The sequence below is a fragment of the Xenopus laevis genome, chromosome 8S (genome assembly GCF_017654675.1).
Source record: "Xenopus laevis strain J_2021 chromosome 8S, Xenopus_laevis_v10.1, whole genome shotgun sequence".
NCBI lineage: Eukaryota > Metazoa > Chordata > Amphibia > Anura > Pipidae > Xenopus > Xenopus laevis.
The window spans coordinates 84,062,564-84,081,303 of record NC_054386.1 but is presented as its reverse complement, the minus strand read 5'-3'; the positions used below and the strand labels follow the sequence as shown (position 1 = coordinate 84,081,303).

General features: G+C 40.7%; 1 protein-coding gene across 5 annotated transcripts in view; it reads left to right on the top strand.

Annotated features, from left to right (window-relative positions):
* Positions 1-1,686: 1,686 nt before the first annotated feature.
* sipa1l3.S (signal induced proliferation associated 1 like 3 S homeolog) overlaps positions 1,687-18,740 on the top strand; it is a 136,880-nt gene continuing 119,826 nt past the window's right edge. For 3 of the 5 annotated variants that reach the window (XM_041575293.1, XM_041575288.1, XM_041575294.1), the window contains exon 1: positions 1,687-3,851. The gene's annotated coding sequence lies outside the window, so the exon portion shown is untranslated. Of the gene's footprint in view, positions 3,852-3,927; positions 4,079-17,451; positions 17,543-18,740 lie in introns of those variants that run through there. The other 2 variants (XM_041575290.1, XM_041575289.1) reach the window with 2 other exon arrangements.

Sequence of the window (18,740 nt, the reverse complement as noted above, 5' to 3'; positions counted from 1 at the left end):
GCTTTAAGATGCCAACTAGGTATGAGTGACACTTGGGTACTATGTATAACAGTTGGAAAATGTTTATCTATTTAGGAATTTAATTGTATGACCAACACATTTTGTATTATTTGTACAAAAATTTAAGGCATACCTCCCAACATGTGAAAACTGTATAAAGGGATACAATGAACTACCATGCATTAGATTCACACTTATGGACTAAATGTTATAAACTCAGATTCTTACCTGCACCCAAGTTTCGGGACAATGGTGAATTTAGGGAATGGTATCTTAAATACTGTATATTTATATATTGTTTGCCTAATTATGTTTGAACAAAATTTGTATTTTTTTTTGTTCACTGGCACAAAAGGAAACTTGGAGCCAGTAGCGAAACTAGATGTTACCGTGACGCCCAAAATGTCTAGCAGTTGACCTGTTTTACCAATATTTATTGAAATTTATATGAATGAAAATATGAATTAGTGCCTCATGGGCCCCTATACTTCCTGCCCCCCCCCCCGCAGGATCTGCTTCCTCTGTAGTTACACCCCAGCTTTGAGCAAAAACAAAGTAAAATTAATTGTACTTTTAGGGTGGTGGCAGACGAGGCTACTGGGAGAGATGTCGCCCAGCGACAAATCGCCTCTTCTTCGGGCAACTAATCTCCCCTAAATGCCTTTCCACCAGCTAGAATGTAAATCGCTGGCTGGATGGCACTTGGAACGCTTCACTTTCCGAAGTCGTTTCACAAGGAAACAGCCATCCAGTCGGCGATTTACATTCTAGCTGCCTGGAAGGCATTTAGGGGAGATTAGTCGCCCGAAGAGGTGATTTGTCGCTGAGTGACTAATCTCCCCCAGTAGCCTAGTCTGCTACCACCCTTAATGAAATATTGGGAACAGAGACTGGCGGTGGTGGGGAAATGTTTATTTTTTTATTTCTTTTTTGTAACATATTTATCTGTGATCAGACTAGGCTACTGGGGGAGATTAGTCGCCCTGCAACAAATCGCCTCTTCTTCGGGGGACTAATCTCCCCTAAATGTCTTCCCGTCGGCTTAATGTAAATCGTTGGCTGGCTGGCACTTGGAACGCTTCACTTTCCAAAGTCGCCTCAAGAGGAAACGGCCATCCCGCCGGTGATTTACATTCTAGCTGCCTGGAAGGCATTTAGGGGAGATTAGTCGCCCGAAGAAGAGGCAATTTGTCGATGGGCGACTAATCTCCCCCAGTAGCCTCGTCTGCCACAACCCTTAATAAAATATTGGGTGCAGAGACTGGCTGTGGTGGGGAAATAATGTTTATTTTTTTCTTTCTTCATTGCAAAGTATTTATCTGTGATCAGATGAGGCTACTGGGGATTAGTAGCAACAAATCTCCTCTTCTTTGGGCAACTAATCTCCCCTAAATGCCTTCCCACCATCTAGAATGTAAATCGCAGGCGGGATGGCACTCGGAACACTTCATTTTCTGAAGTCGCCTCACGAGGAAACGGCCATCCTGCCTGCGATTTACATTGTAGCTGCCTGGAAGGCATTTAGGGGAGATTAGTCACCCGAAGAAGAGGCGATTTGTCGCTGGGTGGACTAATCTCCCTCAGTAGCCTCGTCTGCTACCACCATCCTTAATAAAATATTGGGAACAGAGACTAGCTGTGGTGGGGGAAATAATGTTTATTTTTTTCTTTCTTCTTTGCAACATATTTATCTGTGATCAGAAGCAAAAATGACTTCTTCCGAACTACTGGTAGTATAGACTCCAGTGGCAACTAGTGGGCAATCCACAAAGTGGCACAAGTATAAATTCCAGCGAGTCCACTTAGCAGCGCCTTACCCACAGGGTTGCCAGGTTTTCATTTCAAAACCAGCCAAAGACTATCAAAAAACTAGCCAAAAAGTAGCCAAAAGCCATTTTAAAAGTAGCCCAATTCTTAAACTTACAAATCTTAATAAGAACATCCTGCAGCTGTTGGTGCAACTACAACTCCCAGCATCCCTGGCTGCGTGCATGTGTATTGGAAGTTGCAGTTGGGTGCAAGAGCTGGAGGTTGGGCATTGCTGCTGGAGTCAGACATGATCAGTAAGAAAACTGGGATATACACTGACATATATAAGAGACATACGCGGAAAAGGGAGGCAGCGGCATGTACTCACCCTGTCCCTGTACCAGGAACCCCTCAGTGACTTCTAATATCCTTATCATTTACAGTAGGGGGTACATTATCCCTTATAATACATGAGTGATACTCAGAGTTCCCTGTGTAACTCAGCCTGCAGCCTTGTGCCTTTATATGGTCACAGAACAACCCCTCAGTGACTTCTAATATCCTTATCATTTACAGTAGGGTGTACATTATCCCTTATAATACACGAGTGATACTCAGAGTTCCCCCCTGTATAACTCAGCCTGCAGCCCTGTGCCTTTATATGGTCACACCCCTCAGTGACTTCTAATATCCTTATATATACCTCCCATCCCCCATATACACTCTGTGCTGCACTTACCTACACTATCCCGTGTACACGCTTAAATCTGGTGTGTGTAGCACTGCTGTATGCCTATGATGTTATCCAATCGCAAGTGAGATGGGAAAAGTGTGGGGAATAAAAAGGATGCTTTGTGCAACACTAGCACGTCACCTCTCTCACTCTCCCCCAGGCTACGTAGCACAGAGCAGCGCAGGGGAAGCGACTGGCATAGGAGTTACGCTAGACATATGCGTAAATACAGCAATTACACGTTTTAGCGCACATTACTAACAGGTACATGGAACAGGCCAACTTCAACGCACCGTCCCTTCTTTTAAGTCACTGACAGACCCTGTGCACTACACCACGCTGCACTACTAAGCTGGACAGCAAACTACAACTCCCAGCAGTCCCTCACACATAAACTACCCCACTCATCCTATCTGCACCCAAATTAGGACTACCATTACAAAGGCCACGCATTCACAACTAGAGGTTTGCTTTTAGGATTTCCAAACACAACAAAGTGAAAAGGAATGTATTCCGAAATAAAAAGGAGAAAGTGACGAGGCTGGTGAATGACATTTATAAGAAAACACCGGCCCCGGGACTCCACAGAATGAATGGACAGTATGGCACTCACAGGCTACATAGGCGAGTGCAACGAGCAGCTTCATCATCCTCATATTGATTCCAGTCAGCAGCCGCTGGATCCGGGTCTTCACCATCACCGGCCAGGCAACGTATACAAGCTGGGCTCAAAGCCGGTGAGTGGTGACATGGAACCCGTCGGTAGAGCAATTAAATAGAGGGGGGGGAGGGAAAAAGCTGAGCAACAGGGGAACCCAGGAAGAAGAGGCTGCCCACAGATCTTCTTGCAGTCTCCGCCCTCATGGCTCAGCCCTCCCTCTTCCCTGTAGCCTAGGTGTATCGCTGAAGCAGACGGCACGCAGGCATAAAAAATAGTAAAAGTACTACGCCACGGCCACAGATAATAAAGCGGCCTGGCTGAGCAGCAGTTCGCGGTTTTTCAAAGTCCAAACCCGCGGCTGCAATCAAAACTAGCCTAAAACTAGCCCTTGGCGGGTTTGGACTTTGAAAACCCGCCGATGAAATTGAAAACCAGCCCAATTTGGCGGAAAACCCGCCAACCCTGCTTACCCACAGTGCGACAATAACTTAGTCTACCTCATTACTCCCTCTCACCGCGGCTACGTGACGCTCATTTACGTGTGCTGTGACGTCACAATCTCGCGACTTGGGACTGCTGGATTCGGAAAGAGTGAGGGAGACAGACTTTGCTCGTTGCTACACTGTAAGACTTTGAAACAGCGATCCGGAATTGCGGCCTGTGTTAAGAAAACCCAAACTGGTCTCGGAAACGAGTGATAGTAGGGAGGTAAGTTTAAAACTGTTTTGCTAAGAAAGTTTCAAACACACACGTACATGGTTGGCGTGACGTAGATGGTTGGCAATATGGAGGCAAAGAATTGATAGAGGCGGGGATTGTGTCAGTCTGTGCAGAGGCGGTAGGCGTGGTCTGCGGTGGCGGTGGGTGTGTTTATAGTATCGGTGTGGGAAGCAGAGGAACATATATCGGGAGTGAAAACGGACACGGTGCAGTCGGTGAGTAACGTGCGGACAATGAGAGTTACCCCGAGAGCTACTCATGATAATACCCAAACAGGAGGGATCAGGAAGTGCTTTCGAGTGTACAATGAGAGTGAGACCGAAGGCGAAAGAGAGAGTCTCTTGACAGACAGTCGACTGTGGGGAGGAGAGTGAGAGGGTCACGATGAGAGCGCGATAGGAAATACACTGAAGCGGCTGTTAGTTGCATATGGGTAACTGACTGTGATGGGGAGACACTGGCAAGTGGGTGAAAGACTTTTGGAAAGGGAGAACAGCTGGTGAGGGGCAAGTGAAATGTGATGGCAGGGAGTCCGACAGATCTGAAGCGGAGAGCAGTTTGGGGAGAGATTGTGACGTGGGAGAATAGAGTCTGTTGAAGTGGGAGAAGCAATGGAAGGGCAATAGTGTAATATACAGACATGGAGTTTGAGTAGAGTCCCAGTAAGGGAAACTGGAGAGAACAGTGGAGTAGTAAGAAGGTCAGAGGCCAAAGAATACAGTTTGGGAAAAGAGTGAAAGATGGCGGGGAGAGATAATCAGGAGGGGTAAGTGATTGGGGCATATTAGGGAAAGTGTAGAAGGCAATAGGGCTGCCATCTCTCTTGGTAACAATAATGTCCTAACTATAGCCATTTCTACCTTTTAATTAGATTGGCAACAGATATAAGTTGTACTGGCTGATTATGTTAAGCTGGCCATAGACGCAAAGATCCGATTGTACAAATTAACGTACGATCGGACTTTACCATCTCCTGACCCTCCACTAACCATTCAGATCAAAGTCTTACCATTCTGACCAATTAAAGTAGTATTAGAGATATTATCGGCAGCCGCCAGAAATTTTCTAACCTGTCCGATCGACCAAACGACCAATCTCCGCCGGACGAAAAATGTCGGGACTCTCCACACAAGGTCCGAATATCGTGCGAATCCACGTTTCGTACGATCGGATCGTTTCGTCTATGGCCAGCTTAAATCACTAACAAGGCAAGGCATCTAGTGAGCCACCATCACATGGGGAAATCATGTAGGTTGAGAAGGATTATCAGAATGGAGACAAAAGCTTCTGAAGGGTATAGGATAATGTGTAAGGTACACACAGGAAAGATGGAAGGAAGAACATTTTCTGGTGAGAGGGAAAGGTTGGGAGATTGAGAGAAGCTGATGGAAGGAGAGGAGAAATGGTATGCCTGATGCCGTGTGTATGACAAAAGAGAAGAAAGAGAAATATTAGTGGGATATAGAAGGTTCAGAAGTGGAGAGAGAATGGGATGGGGAGTAGCAAGTTTGAGAAAGTTTCAAAAGCATAACGTAATGTGTGTAAAGATTGAGCATGAGGAGGAGCAACAGCCCTTTCAAAATGAAAGAAAATGGGGTGAGGCATTTTTGGGACAGTGAAAGATATTTTAGGAATGATAGGTAACGGAGTATGGGAAAAGGCAGGCCCGGACTGGCAATCTGTGGGTTCTGGCAAATGCCAGAGGGGCTGCTATAAGTCACTATTTAGTGGGCTGGGATGGGCTTATTCGGCCTCTGTGTACCTGAAATGCCAGGGCCTATTTAAATTCTCAGTCTGGACCTGGGAGAAGGGGAAGCTAAAACAGTTTTTTGAGGAAAAAGTGTTACGAGTCCTAAGAATGAGTGAAGCACAAAAGCAGGATGATATAGTGGCATAATTACATGTTATGGATGTCTACAGCAAAACACCACAAGGCATCACATACACAAGTATTACAATTATACCAGTTATTTTCTATTTTTAAGCTACCGTATCCTTCCTGCGCTATTGGGCAGCTACTGGTGTGAATTATGTATAATCACTGTAAAGGGCTGTGGAATATGTCAGTGCTATATAAATAAAAGATGATGATAAAGTAGCTGTGTAAGAAGGGAGATTAATGTAGACAAATGGAGGAGGATTGACATTGGGGCTTATGAATCTGTTAAGAAGGTTACCTGGTTGCTCGCAAAATAGTTGATTTTCTAACATAGGTGCTGCGTTTAATTAGTGCAGATACCAGAAGCAACTAGTGTTGTGTTATGTTGCGAATGTTAGTAAATCAGCCCCAGTGCCTCTAGCAAGTAGCTAGCAATGCATAAATACACTGTAATGTAGCTGCCAAACCAGCTCAGATAATTTTTCATAGCCTGGCACCAATGTTTTGGTCTTGGCAATGTCTCTTCTTATAATAGCTGATGGCGGGGAAGTATCAAGCCTGTGATTGAGACCAATGCCCAGGTCAAGAGACACTTTTTCCAAGAAATGTAACCATGCAAGGAGGTGCCATACCATGAAAAACATGACTGTTGGTAAATAGTCCACCATAAAGAATTTTTGTATTGTGCCTTGCCAATTTATGATCATAACTTTGTAACTAAAAACCTCTGTTTTTGAAAATATATACACTTGTACAGAAACTAAATTACTTATTAACCAGGGAATGAGCATTGATTTATTCCCTCATTTTTTTTGTGAGCGTGTAGCTAATTTGCCCTGCTCAGTTGCACTGCTGTTGTACTATGTGTTGTTTATATTTTACTTGGCCTTGGAGTACTCTCACAACCCCCCCTTTTCTGTATTTTTGATAATTGGTGTTATTTGAAAAACAAGACAACTGCTGATGACAGGGAAGCATATAAAGGCAGAGTATTGTATAGTAAGTAGGAGGTTGTGGGAAAGAATGACTAAATAAGCATGGTGATAAAATGTTGGGAAGGCATGAGAAATCACCTTTTGCTCTAAGTAATATAAAATATTCATGTTCATGTCTGTTCATAAAACTTAAAGGGATACTGTCATGGAAAAAAAATTCAAAATGAATCAGTTAATAGTGCTGCTCCAGCAGAATTCTGCACTGAAATCCATTTCTCAAAAGAGAAAACAGATTTTTTTTATATTCAATTTTGAAATCTGACATGGGGCTAGACATTTTGTCAATTTCCCAGCTGCCCCTGGTCATGTGACTTGTGCCTGCACTTTAGGAGATAAATGCTTTTTGGCAGGCTGCTGTTTTTCCTTCTCAATGTAACTGAATGTGTCTCAGTGAGACATGGGTTTTAACTATTGAGTGTTGTTAGATCTACCAGGCAGCTGTTCTCTTGTGTTAGGGAGCTGCTATCTGGTTACCTTCCCATTGTTCTTTTGTTTGGCTGCTGGGGGGAAAAAGGGGTGATATAACTCCAACTTGCAGTAAAGAGTGATTGAAGTTTATCAGAGCACAAGCTGGGAAATTGACAATATGTCTAGCCCCATGTCAGATTTCAAAATTGAATATAAAAAAATCTGTTTGCTCTTTTGAGAAATGGATTTCAGTGCAGAATTCTGCTGGAGCAGCACTATTAACTGATTCATTTTGACATTTTTTTTTTCCCATGACAGTATCCCTTTAAGTACTGCAACTGCAGTCTGCTGTGCGGACAGGGCAAAGGGAAATATGTGTTAAACTACAGTTTTTGTTAATTGATGGTATCTGGTATGTCTTGTTTATATTTTTTTTGCTTGTGTTCATCATTCAGAAACACTAGTAGACAAATAATAGAAACATACGCCATCACTTTTAATAAATTACAAAGTGGATGGTTAGCCAGACCTAATGGAATTATCCTAAATAAGTGAGTGTATTGTCAGGTTAAGTGTGCCTTGTGTATTTGCACACATTGGATAAATATTCGGCTAGATCTTTAAGCCATGTATGCTTTTATCTTTTTTTTTTTTTTTTTTTTTTCTGTGCCATCTATGTGTGGGAGAAGGTTCTGTACAATGACGTTCATGCATCTGAATAATTGTAGGGTTTTTTTATGCTTTTTTTTTAATGGAAGAACTACAGTATTGCTTTAGATAGAAAGACCACTGTTTTGTGTACATTTGATTGTTAGAGTGTTACCTTATTCCCTTATGGGAAACATGGACATTAAAACAATGTCTTAATATACACAGTATAGAATTATATAAACCTGTTAGGTTAGGAAGCCATTTGTGCTTGAGTTCGTTCTTCTTGGACTAATATGATACCTACTGATTCTTCCCTCCATAATATATCCCATACTTCTCAGAATAGAAAACCCCTGGTATAGTTAAAGGTATTCTGTTATGATTTTTATGTCATTTTTATTTCTAAATTACACTGTTTACACTGCAAATAATTCACTTTACAATATAACATTTTCATCCCTGAGCCAGCACTTTATGATGGAACTGCTTTCTGGCAGGCTGTTGTTTCTCCTACTGAATGTAACTGAATGTGTTGCAGTGGGACCTGGATTTTTACTATTTTACTAAGTGGTGTTCTTAGATCTACCAGGCACCTTGTTATCTTGTGTTATGGAGCTGCTATCTGGTTACCTTCCCATTGTTCTGCTGGTGGAGAAGGGGGGGGGGGTGATATCACTCTTAACTTGCAGTGCACAAGTTACTTACTGGGGGCACCTGGGAAACAATAATATGTCTAACCCAATGTCAGATTTCAAATATAAAAATTATTAAAAAAATCTTTTGAGAAACAGATTTCAGTGCAGAATTCTGCTGAGCAGTGATGTTTTCACAAGATGCAGTATTTTATTAAACAGGAATAGAAGCTAAATGGGCTGGGCAGCTGTCTGCCCTGCCCATTGCACTCCCCCTGGGGCATTCTGGGAACTGTAGTCCTGTCTAGCTGCTTCTTCTTTGGCTCAACCCCTTCCTAGGCCTTATCATCTGTTCCTGACAGATGTCCCTGTCACTAATCTCTTTGTACTTATTGTTCAACTCTTTGTGGATTTGACTATTGGAAAACAATCCTCATTTACTGTTTTTATGAGATGGGATTCTTAAAGGTCCCAATCCATTTAAGAATATTATGTCGATGACCTCTGTACCCATTTTCCATTTATTGCACAGTGGGGGTCATTAATCAACACTGGGCAAATTTGCCCGTCGGCAGTAACCCATGACAACCAATCAAATGGTTGCATTCATTGTTTTACCTGCAGCTGGCTTTTAAAAGCTAATCACTGATTGGTTGCTATAGGTAACTGCCCATGGGCAAATTTGCCCAGTGTTGATAAATGAGCCCCGCTGTGTTTTGCAAGTGCTTTATGTTCTGTCCCCATTCAGAAGCTCCCTTGCTATTTGTTTCTTGCTGTGTGCCTCAAAATTGTACTCACATTTGTTCTTCTGTGTGTATATATTCTATCTTCTAAGTTCTGCTGTGTCAAATAAGTGCCATCCCTCTTTTATCACTTAGTTTTATTTTGCACTACTCGTCTACAACATTTAGGGGCAAATTCACTAACCTCTGAAAATTCGGCAGGCATAGATTCACCAGGACAACGCTAATTCACTAAAAACGCTGACGAAGCTCAGCGAAGCCTAATTTGCAATACGGGGGGAAAAAAAATAAAGTTGTTTATGTGTTAGGAAATGTAGGGGGGAAGCCGGTTACCCCCAAAAAAATTTACGCTCTTTTTCAGCCTATCACCCTGAAAAAGGAAAAGACGCTAGCGTTTTTTGGGACTACTCTATTGCACTTCGCCTGGTCTGAGGTGGCGAAGAGGTAACGTTCAGTAAAATCCGCATCTTCGTGAATTTGCGTAGCCAGCGCACAAATTTGCCAGGCATTAGGGAGCGAAGTACCGCTAGAGTCTATCTCCTTCACTAGCGAAGTTACGCCGGCAACCGTTCATAAATCGGTGAAGTTCCGAAATGATGCATTCTCCAGCGTTAGTCACTTCGCCCTTTAGTAAATTTGCTCCTTAAACCTCTTCTTCATTACCAGTTCTTCCTCAGTGATTTGCTTTATTCTGTTTCTCATATTCCCTTAAGACAATTTTACTTATTTCTTGTCTTTTTGTAATCTATTTCCCTGGCAGTTTTAATTTTTTTGCCTCATTGAAAACAATTAGCCTCAAAAGAAAGCTCCAGTTCTTTCGTTTCTTATCGGATGATGTCAGTACTCTTTTATTCATTATTTGGATTTGTGTGTTCAGGAATATCCGCACAAAACTGAGCTAAATGTACTTTGTTTCTTTCTTAGCCTGACTGAATTAATATAAAAGGAATTCAAAATGTTTGTGTTGGTTCCTCACACATTCAATCTCAGTACTTTACTGACACTTTGGGGCCGATTCACTAAGCTCGAGTGAAGGATTCGAATGAAAAATACTTCGAATTTCGAAGTATTTTTTGGGTACTTCGACCATCGAATGGGCTACTTCGACCTTCGACTTCGATTCGAACGTTTCGAACGAAAAATCGTTCGACTATTCGACCATTCGATAGTCGAAGTACTTTCCCTTTAAAAAAAACTTCGACCCCCTACTTCGGCAGATAAAACCTACCGAAGTCAATGTTAGCCTATGGGGAAGGTCCCCATAGGCTTGCTAAACTTTTTTTGATCGAAGGATTTTCCTTCGATCGTTGGATTAAAATCCTTCGATCGATCGAACAAACGTTTAGCTCTAAATCCTTCGACTTCGATATTCGAAGTCGAAGGATTTCAATTCGAGGGTCGAATTTCAAAGTATTTTTTACTTCGAAATTCGACCCTTAGTGAATCTGCCCCTTTGTTTCTTCTTCGTTTTCTCTCTGTCTCTTCCCCATCTCTAGAAACTCTCACAACTCTCTCTGTTTTATTTTTCGCTGCTCTCTCTTGTTCTCTTTGTTTTCTTATTTATGACTTTGTCTTCTTTCCCACACCCCCATACTTTTATTTCCTTCTCTCGTCCACTGCACTGAATCCTTAGCCCTGCCAATTACCCAGCACTCCTTAGTTTTACTGTTTAGCTGTGGCTTAGCACCTACACAAGTTGACTTGCTAAGAACTTGTCGCCATAACACAAACATTGCAACAGCTGCAGAATAAACACAAACATAAAGAACTTGCTTTGGGGCTCTCTTTATTTATTTTCTGTGCCATGCAGTTCAGCGGATTATAAAGGAAAGAACTCGGGTACTTCTATAGGATTCCTTGACAGACCAAATCAGTATTTGTCTATGTGATAATTGTTATAATTGGAAGGGTAATTATAATATGTTATGTTAAAACATGATCAGTTGTAATAACTGGTTAGGTGTAAATGAGTTAAACTGGTCCTATAACTATCACTCTAGGGGGCAGATTTATCAAGGGTGTAAAATACTTAGAAATTCAACCATCGAATTGCATTACTTCGATATTCGAAGTCAACGTTTTTTTTTATCGAATTTGGCTATATTTGGTCGAAGTAAAATTGCTCGATCGTACGATTAAATCCTTCAATTTGAACGATTTAATCGATCGATCGAGCGATTTTACTTCGACCTCTAAAAACTTAGCCAAATGTTGGCTATAGGTTCTAGGAGGTCCCCATAGTCTAACATAGCAATTCACCAGGTTTAAGGTGGCAACATGGCGAAATCGAACTTTTTTTTAAAGAGACAGTACTTCGATTTTCGAAGTCAAACTTTTTTTTACTTCGAATCGAAATCGAATTTAGGCCTATTCGATGTTTGAAGTATCCAAAAGTTAGTTCAAAAATTCGAAGTTTTCAAATTCGAAAATTCACTTTGACCCTTAGTAAATGTGCCCCTAGGTGTAAAATATTTAAATTATTAAAGGGGTTGTTCACCTTTGAGTTAACTGATAATATGATGTAGAGAGTGATATGCTTTGTTATTTAGCTTTTTATTCAGCAGCTCTCCATCAATTTCATCGGGTTGCTAGGGTTCAATTCACCCTAGCAACCATGCAATGATTTGAATAAGAGACTGACATATGAATACGAGAGTCCTGAATAGACAGATGAGTAATAAAAAGTAGTAATAACAATCCATTTGTAGCTTTATGGTGGTCATAGACGTAAAGATCGCCAAACGAGTAGATCTCTCCCCGATATGCCCACATTGAAGTGGGCGATATCGGGCTGATCCGATCGTGGGCCATAGGACCCAACGATCGAATCAGAATGGATCCGATAAGGTTGGTTGGATCGCGGGACCACATAGATGCACAGATGCACCCGATCCGACGGGATTTTAAGTTTCTTAGGAATGTCAATTCTATAACACACTAAAAGTTATAGGTGAACCACCCCTTTAACTAAAAAGCTTAAAGGGATACTGTCATGCGAAAAAATCTTTTTTTCAAAATGAATCATTTGCACTGACATCCATTTTTCAAAAGAGCAAACAGATTTTTTTATATTCAATTTTGAAATCTGACATGGGGCTAGACATATTGTCAATTTCCCAGCTGCCCCAAGTCATGTGAATTGTGCTCTGATAAACTTCAATCACTCTTTACTGCTGTACTGCAAGTTGGAGTGATATCACCCCCCTCCCTTTCCCCCCCAGCAGCCAAACAAAAGAACAATGGGAAGGTAACCAGATAGCAGTTCCCTAACACAAGATAACAGCTGTCTGGTTGATCTAAGAACAACACTCAATAGTAAAAACCCATGTCTCACTGAGACACATTCAGTTACATTGAGAAGGAAAAACGGCAGCCTGCCAGAAAGCATTTCTCTCCTGAAGTGCAGGCGCAAGTCACATGACCGGGGCAGCTGGGAAATTGACAAAAAGTCTAGCCCCATGTCAGATTTCAAAATTGAATATAAAAAAATCTGTTTGCTCTTTTGAGAAATGGATTCAGTGCAGAATTCTGCTGGAGTAGCACTATTAACTAATTCATTTTGAAAAAAACATGGTTTCCGATGACAGGATCCCTTTAACATTTTAGAAGCTGTGGTATTCTTGATCATTTTACTTTAATACGTTTTACTGTTTTCCTCACATTTTGCTTGTTTTTATTTTCAGTTGGAAAGCAAACTGATTTGTTATACTCTACTATGCTCACAAACAATAAAATCCAATACGTTCTCATAAATGGAGCTAGCAGGAAAAAAACAGATGCATTGTTATACTTTCCATTATTAGGGATTTGAGTACAGGGTCATAGAAATGGAGCAGATGTGATTTATGTGTATTGATCATGTACCACCAAAGTAAATAATTTAGGCCTGGATTGTCCGATTTTGTGTGATTTGTATACTCTCTTGTCAATTGCTATAGTTGTGAAACTGTTAAATTATCGGCTCCCAACAGGAGACATCTATTAGAGTGGGTTAGACAGCAGATGACAGGATGATAGTTGCAATTTTGGCCTGGAGGAGAGGAATGGGAATATTGGGAACAGCATCTGTTTGACAATACAGAGGGGCTCTGCAGTGCTGGCCCAGGAGCAGAAGATATGGAAATTATATGGTAGAGCTCCCATCTGCTGACATGGATCAAAGTCTTATCACTGAATGTCATATCATAGACAATATGAATTCTGCTTTGCATCCATGCTGTAGGAAATTTGCTTATTCGTATATGATCCTGGCAAACACGAGTCTGAACTGTTTTTATATAACAGTTCAACAATCATTTAAAATTACATTGTTTGCGGTTTGGGCAGTACTCAGAAGCCCCAGGGACAGCTGCTGCCAGTTATATGCCAGTTATATGGAATTTAACCTGTTTTTACCCCATCATCTCAGAATTACTAAATGAACACAATTATTGTTATTAACACATATTTATAAAACACCAATATATTAAAGAACATTATACAATAAATATACAAGATAACATAACAAATAACCAATATAAAGGGTAACCAGGGGTCTGCCCAAAGGAGCATACAATCTACACAATACAAAAATCCTGCATGTATATAACTAATTCTTGGTGGCACAATAGAAGCTCCAAGATTGTGGGAATATCCAAGATTGTTGGAATAAGCACATCGATGTTTTGTGTGTTTTGTTTTGATTTAGTTCATTGTGTTTGCTGTGGAACATAAACGGATAGGCTCTAGCCGTTTGTAATTATGATATAATTTTTTTTAATATTATTAATCAAGTGCATTGGCCGATTGAATGTCCTTAAAGTAATAGTGACACTTCTAGTTTTGTGATTAGATTTCTACTTTGATGGCAATCATAACTATTAATTACAAAATTACTGATGTAAACCCACAAATTAGTAAAATATATTGTTTAACAAAAACGCTCCACTTTCTCAAATGGAGAAAGATATTACTTCCTGTAGGGGGCGAGTACTTCTGCTTTCAGCCTCTCTTATCCTCTCCCGCACTGCTCAGGTTTTTTTTTTTTTCAGATGGTGCTTTTAAAGGGGACCTGTCACCCAGACACAAAAATCTGTATGATAAAAGTTCTTTTAAAATTAAACATGAAATCCAAATTTTATTTTTGATTAAAGCATTCATAGCTGTTGTAAACTCATTTAAAAATCTAAGCTGTCAATCAGATATTGCCTTAGGCATAGAGGCGGGACAGGCAATAACTTTCACTTTCCATTCAGCACTTCCTAGATGTCACTGCACTCCCTACATTCTCCACCATTCTCTTAACCATTTAATGAAGCCAGTGCATGTGGATGGACATCAGGTCCCCCATTCTGGTGCACAAACAAAGATGATGCAAGGCTTGCCTTAATAACAGTGTCTACAAAATGGCTCCTGCCTGCTTGCTATAATGACATCCCAGACTGAAGGAAACAAAATTCAAATAATGTATATAGTGTAATTAAAGTTAATTTTGCTTGACTAATGTAATACAATAGGATTTGAAATATTTTTTGGTCCCCTTTAACTCATTCCTTCTCACTAGGTTATATATGCATGTCCCTTTCCTGCCCGCTTGACTTTTCCTGCACTTTAACTGATTGATCGTCAGCACTGTGGCTCAGTGGGTAGAACTGCTGTCTTTTAGCACTGAGGTCCTGAGTTCAATTTCAGCTTTGGTGCACTCTGCAAGTAGTTTCTATGTTCTCTGTGTGTCTGCATGTATGTCTTCTGGGTACTCCGGTGTCCTCCCACACGTAAAGGAATATTAATTGGTTCCTGATAAATGTGGGCACTTAATTAATTATATGTCTTCCTATTCAAATGGAGGTGTGGGGGAGCATTGAGCCTGAGCCAAGGATAAGTGACCATGGACGATGCAAGTTGAAACTATTGTATCCTGTGTCTGAAGGTCCGCTTGAATGTGTCTGCCAGTTAAAAACGCATATAAAAGTTCACATACTAGCACCAAGTATACACCTCCTCTTAAAATTAAAGATTACAGGGCAAAGCATGCCTTCCATTCCACACAGATGTACAAGCTCTGACAAACTTTAGACTCAGACATATACATTTTTTCCTAAAGAGAACACTGAAAAATAGGCTATGCAGAAAACTAGAAGCAGAGAGCAGGGTATAATTTAGTAGCAAAATGGTAACCAAGGCAACATAAAACAATACAGTGAGATAAAAAAAACAACAAAATGGAGAGAACACTCAAGACCTATTTGCTTGAAAAACTGTATGAATAAACATGTATTTGGAACAATACTTTATGCTTAAAGGACAACTAAAGTCTAAAATAGAATAATGCTTGAAATGCTGTATTTTACATACTAAACATGAATTTACTGCACCAGAAGCCTAATTAAACAAATAATTTATGCTTTCAAGGTTGGCCACAGAGGCGGTCATCTTGTAACTTTGTTAAACATCTTTGCAAGACCAAGACTATGCACATGCTCAGTGTGGTCTGGGCTTCTTTTGGGAGATTAATCTTAAGTATTGTCCTAAATTGGCAAATAAAATCTGCCGTAGAAGCTGATACAGCAAATCTGATTAATAATTAGAATATGCAGACTGCACTTTGCCTTTACATCCCCTTTAAGGTGCATATCTTCTTAACTTGCTAATTTAGGAAAAGCTGGAAAAAAGAAACGTTAATACTTGGAGAAGAAGAGAGTAGGTAACTGAAAAGGAAAAGGACTGTAAATGAGATAAAATTGTGGAAAGTAGATAAGAGGACTGAACGTGTATGAATGAACACAGAGTGATGACAGTTGGGCCTTGGTTCGAAAACTCTCAAGCATTTCCATGCCAAGTTCCATCTGTCACCACTCAATGTTAGTTCAACATAGCGCTTTTCATTCATTTCTCTTAGAAATGTTGACAGGCAGGCAGGACCTCTTGTTTTCTACCTGATGGCAATAGTGAACAAAAACCCTGTGTGACAATGACCTTAGTTTGCTTTTAGATATTGAAACATCATTCATTCCCCACATGTGTTTGCATCTTTGCTGGCCTCTTCACTACAGCTGGCTTCTTACATACCACCTGTTGTGCAGTACACAATTAGAAACATTCTGTTTTTACAAGACTGCTCAAAGTTCATTGATAAATGCCAAAGCATCTCTAATCATTTTTTAACGCTTATTGTCACAATATATCTTGGTTCCTATTTAGAGTTGATAAAACACTACTGTGTTCAGAACATGTTAATCGTTTGTAATTTTACAGATTACAAAAGTCCTATCAAAGAATGATACATTTCATTAAAGGGTACCTCAAACTGCCTCCCATGCCTTCCCGCCTGCTAGAATGAAAATCTCCGGCGGGATGGCACTCGGAGCCCTCCGAAGTCACCCGAAGTTTCCTTGTGAGGCAGGCGGGGAGGCAGTGCTGGGAAATTATTCGCCCCGAAGAAATGGAGATTTATCGATTGGCCGACTAATCTTCCCGAATTGTCGCGTGTGTCTCTGCCCTTAGAAATAATTTCAAAATAATTTTCTATTGGGGGTGTCAAGCAAAATAAACTTTAGTTTCACTTTTCAAAGTATTTATAGTATTTAGTATTTCCTTCAGTTTTGGAATAACACAATCACAGCAAGCCGCCAGGCGACATTTTGTGAACACTTATTAAGGCAAGCTTTGAATCATGCCATAATCTTGTTTATGTTCCATAATGGGGACCTGGTGCTCACGCAGTGAATATACAATGAGATGGTTAGGAGGGAGGGGGAATGTGAGGAGAGCAGTGACCTCTAAGAAGAACAGAATGGAAAGTGAAAGAAGTTGCCTGGCTCACCTGTATGCATCAGGCAAAAATACAGTTGACAGTATTTTATATACCTGTATAAAAAGTATAATAATGTTTTAATAAAAAATGATTTGGGTTTTTTGTTTAATTTGAAGAAAACTTTTATTATACAGCTTTTTGTATCTGCACGACAGGTCCCCTTTAAATATTTTATTTTAAAGGAAAACTTTACCCCCAAATGAATACTTAAGCAACAGATAATTTATATCATATTACGTGTTTAAGAATTACCACAACTCTAACTGTAACAGGAAGAAGCGTGAAAGCAAAAGACAGAACTCTGTCTGTTAATTGGCTCATGTGACCTAACATGTATGGTTTGTTTGGTGTGTTTATGTGCACCGTGAATCCTACCGTGCACAGTGAATAATACGATCCCAGTGTTGTTTGCACAGATTTGCTAGGGCAGTTAGAGATGAAGGAAGAAGGGAAGTTTAAATGTGGTATTTTTGTCCTTGTCTTACCAGTGACAAAGGGAGGAACTCCACGGGCGATTTCGGTGCGAACCAACACGCTGCGAAAAAACGCAGGCGTCAAGTCAGATGCGACGGAAACAAGGTAACAGATGGAAATGTCTGATGACGTTGCATCCGACTTGACACCTGCCTTTTTGCTCAGCGCGTCGGAGCGACCGAAATCGCCCCCGTCATTCCTCCCTTAAAGCAGCTCTGCTCTGCATTTTTCTATAGTGTATGTGAACCAGTATGGCTTGCAGCTTGTACAACAACTTTTTGATCCCACTGGATTAAATGTGGTCTGCCTGAAAGTAAAGTTGACCCAGCCTTGGCCAATGCCGTTAGCCTTGTGAGCTTTTTGGTGAGATAACAGAAAATCATATTTGGTAGGCTCTTAAACTCTACTGAAAATAGTAGTGCGTGCCAGTCTGAAGCCCATGGGACCCGCGGGTGGGGCAGACTACCTCAGTACGTCCGCGGGTCGGTTTGGGCTGAACTTTAGCCTACATTCTCCCTGCCCGCAGCCTTCTTCTGCCCCTCTTCCACCTCTGTGTGCACCTTTTATATACTCATGCAGGCCCCGCCTCTTTCGTGACAGCACAGTGGGGCAGGTGCGAGAATAAATAGAGGAGAGCGCACTGGGTTAGGGTCGGTGCGGGCTGGGGTGCACATGGAACACACACATGGAACTTTTTACCCTGTCACCAAATATATACCATGTAAAGCTGTTTTACATCTGATTAATAAAACCAATAATTTAAAAGAGCCTCTATTATGTGAAAAGTTGTACAGAACATTACATTAGATTATATTGGATTCTGAAAAAACCTTAATGTACAATTTGTACATTCATGGACAGTCTAAATGTGGTTTAGTTGAATTTAAATTCTTTCACTTGATATAACGATATTCCAGTGAATGTGTCAATATCACAAAGTATATTTTAACCAATTTGAGACTGATCGTTTGTATTGCCTTAGGTGGATTTGGCGTGATTGAGTGGGAGAGAATTCGCCGGCTGCGTGTTTGTTTATGCTAATCTATAGTTTCAGTTGAGTAATTTATTAACCTGCTCGGCTAATGGCAGTTACTCAAATAAGCCTGAATTTACTTTTTGCCTAACGTGAGCCAATGATTTGTTCTGTCCTTGGATCTCCAGTCTGGTCAAATAATTGGCCATGTTTTCTTGCTAACTTTTTTACCAAAAGGTAAACCAGATGGTGAGATCATTGATACTAATCTTCAGAAGTCATTGGGCTGTTTTATCAAAGGTCAATTTTAGTGGTTTTAGGGTAAGGACA